Below are 3,943 nucleotides of genomic sequence, written 5' to 3' on the forward strand. Positions count from 1 at the left end.
ACACTATGAAAAATACACACGAATCTCAAGAGTACAGTTTTTATTGCAATATCCAATTTCCTGGAGAGATGAGCTGTTCATGTGGAGATGATTAGAGTTACAAAGTGTCTCAAGAAAATACTTGCAACGCTTGAGTTCTCTGCAATAGCAACAGGAGGTGGCTGCACAACTATTACAGCAAGACAGTGTGTACTATTTACATTATGTAGATTTGGGCTTCCCTGGTAGCTCAGCTGGTAAAAAGTCTGCCTGCATGCAGGAGACCCTGGTTCAATTCCTGGGTCAGGACGATCCCCTGGAGAAGGGATAGGTTCCCCATTCCATTATTTGGACTTCCCTAGTGGCTCAGATGATAAAGAATCAGTACTTCGTCTTTATGTTTGTTTACATTTCCTTCAACTGTGAATGCTACCATGTATAATGTGTATGCATAAGTTTTTATAAAGTTTCTCTGTAATAGATTTGTATATATTTTATGGTGGTAAATGATAGAATAGCATCTACTTCTGGGGTGGCACAGAGTCAGACATGACTGAAGCGACTTAGCAGCAGCAGCAGATTTTATGCATTCCTATCATAACTTTTTCTTAATTTTTTCAACATTTCAAGGCTATACAATTTATCAGCAAGTATTCTCAAATTCTTAAAGGTCTCCAAATTTTTTTTCCATAATATTTATTGAAATAAAATCCACATATAAGTAGACCCACACAATTCAAACCCATATTTTTCAAGGGTCAATCATACTTAGGAAATGATTCCACAGATGCTTTACTTTCATCTAAGGTGAGGTAATGATAAATCACACAATAATTTAAAGTTTTGAGTTCCTAAAAATATACATCATTATCTGCTTTCTAATGTCAATTTGAGAATGTGTCAATTTCTCACAATTTATATCAACTGAGTAAAATTTCACTGTCAAAATTATAGGATAAGTTTTTGAACAAAATGCCCAAGATTATAAATCCATTATTGAAAGACTACAATTTACTCTGCCATGCACATTTAAAAAGTGTCTGACTACAATGAAAAAAAAAAACACCTCAATATTTGAAATTTTGTTCATATGATGGCTTATAATCTGATTTGGAAAAAAATGTTGACTTTTTTACATGGTTACAATTTCAAAAGTGCTTAATTTCTTACAGAAGTCAGTCTGTATCAGAAAACATCACTACAGCAATCATTATATTAGTAATGGTGAAATTAAACTTGTTTACTGAAGGCCTCACTAAAAATTTGTTCAAAAGATATAGGAGGAACTTGGCGGGGCTGGGGGGGTGCAAATTATTTGAAAGATACAACACAGTAATGCAGCATATATTTTTCAGATTCTTCCTTTCTCCAAGAACTGTCCTAAATCTTTGGCATACAATGATGAATAAGGTAAAATACCATCCCCTCCTTTAGTGCACAGTAAAGAGAAGATCTCTGTCTAAAGAATGATGGTATGATCAAATGAATGTCATGGCAGAGGCGAAAACTCAACGCTGAGCAGGATGGAAAAGAAGTGCTAAGGTTTTGTTGAGGGCTGGGACTAAGGAAAGTTGTCGAACAGATAGTAGACTGTAAAAAGAGTCATTAGATTACATACTCCAAATTAATAATTCAAACTTGTAGAGTCATGGTCACATAATACATATATTTTTAGAAATATTACTCTGGCAACAATGTGGAAATAGATTAGAGTGAGTGAGGCTGAAACAAGAGCACAAGAAGAAAGATATTTCAAGAGGGAAGAATTAGGAGAGAGATGGGTAAATGGACAAGAAAATTATATGTGAGGATATTTAGAAGGTAAGATTCAGAAAACTTTGTGAGTGAGCAAAAAGAGGGAAATGGAATAAGAAAAGCAGTTAAGTCAATGGTTCTTATAGCAGGATACCTAGAACAGCAGCAGTAGCAGCCCCTGGGAACTTTTTAAGAAATATATATTCTTTAGCCTCACTCCAGACCTTCTGAATAATAAACTCTGGGATCGGGGCCCAACGGTCCATGTTTAACAAGCTTTCTGGGCAATTCTGATGCATGCTACAGTTTGAAAAGCACTTTCAGCTACAGCTGGTTCTCAAATCAGCTGCAAATTGAACAGGAATCTTAGAAAAAGAAAATTCCCATCCCAGAAATTCTCGTTTCACTGGGCCAGACTGTAACCTAGATGTCAGGATTTATATATTACTGGTGGTGGTTTAGTCTCTAAGTTGTGTCCAACTCTTGCGACCCCATGGACTGTAGCCCGCCAGGCTCCTCTGTCCATGGGGATTCTCCAGGCAAGAATACTGAAGTGGGTTGCCATTTCCTTCTCCAGGGGATCTTCCCAACCCAGTAATCAAACCTGGTTCTCCTGCGTTGCAGGCAGATTCTTTACTAACTGAGCTACAAGAGAAGCCTTGTGGCTTTCATGTTTCTTAAAGGGGATGCACCCAGATTTTCATGGACTGGACTGTAGGTCCTTACACTCTCTTCCCATTTAGCCAGTTACTGGAACACATGCCCGTTGGGAACAGGCTTATCCATTCTACATTGCTGCAATCTCCTCCAGTCCCTATTAACCCAGTCACTGTTTCTGTATACAATATGGTTCCCACCCTAGGCCTTCTTAGATCTTAAGTTCATGGACATACACCTACATGGTTTTTTTCTTCAGGACACACAACTTCTATCGTGGGTCTCAGAAGACAGGTATCTCTCAATTTTACCATGGGATGTCCACTAAATTCAAGGGCCCCAACTCAGGCTACGGCCAAATACTACTGTTTCCAAACCATTTGCCCCAAATGATTATGGATGGATCCACAAATAATCTTCACATCTAGGGCATGAGATCCTGGTGCAGGGGCCCTTCAGACTTTCCTAGGAAGCCTCAAGAAGCAATATGAGTAGGCCAAATTTACACTGAGAGCTGTTCATTGCCTTCCTGCTATTTCTTTTGGGACACAAAAAGTTAAAGAGTAAAGGTAGCTTAAACAATAAGACCTAGGAGAGGAATGGAATAGGAAGTTGTCAGTTACACACACACATACATATATACACACATTCTTTTTGTATTCTTTTCTATTATGGTTTATCTGGAGAAGGCAATGGCAACCCACTCCAGTACTCTTGCCTGGAGAATCCCATGGGCGGAGGAGCCTGGTAGGCTGCAGTCCGTGGGGTCACTAAGAGTCGGACACGACTGAGCAACTTCACTTTCACTTTCCACTTTCATGCATTGGAGAAGGAAATGGCAACCCACTCCCGTGTTCTTGCCTGGAGAATCCCAGGGATGGGGGGGCTCGGCCTGGTGGGCTGCGGTCTATGGGGTCGCACAGAGTCGGACACGACTGAAGCAACTTAGCAGTAGTAGCAGCAGCATGGTTTATCATAGGATATTGAATATAGTTCTCTGTGCTGTACAGTGGGACCTTCTTGTTTATCCATTCTATATATACATAAAAATTTACATCTGCTAACCCCCATCCTACCCCATCCCTTCCTCATCCCTCCTCTTGGAAACAGTCTGTTCTCTATGTCCATGATTCTGTTTCATCAATAGGTTTATTTGTGAACCTATTTTAGATTCCACATGTAAGAGATCTTGCATTTGTCTTTCTCTTTCTGACTTTCTTTACTTAGTATGATAATTTCTAGTTGCATCCTTGTTGCTGCAAATGGTATTATTTCATTCTTTTTATAACTGAGTAGAATTCCATTGTATATATGTACCAATTCTTGTTTATCCATTCATCTGTCAATGGACACTTAAGTTGCTTATATATCTTGGCTATTGTAACAGTGGTGCTATGAACATACTGGTGCATGTACCTTTTTGAATTCAGTTGTTGGATCATATGATGATTCTGTTTTTAGTTTTTTGAGGAACCTCCATACTGTTTTTTATAGTGGCTTCACTAATCTGCATTCCTACCAACAGTGTAGGGGTGTTGCCTTTTCTCCACAC

This window comes from Bos indicus, chromosome 1, assembly GCF_029378745.1.
Source record: "Bos indicus isolate NIAB-ARS_2022 breed Sahiwal x Tharparkar chromosome 1, NIAB-ARS_B.indTharparkar_mat_pri_1.0, whole genome shotgun sequence".
NCBI lineage: Eukaryota > Metazoa > Chordata > Mammalia > Artiodactyla > Bovidae > Bos > Bos indicus.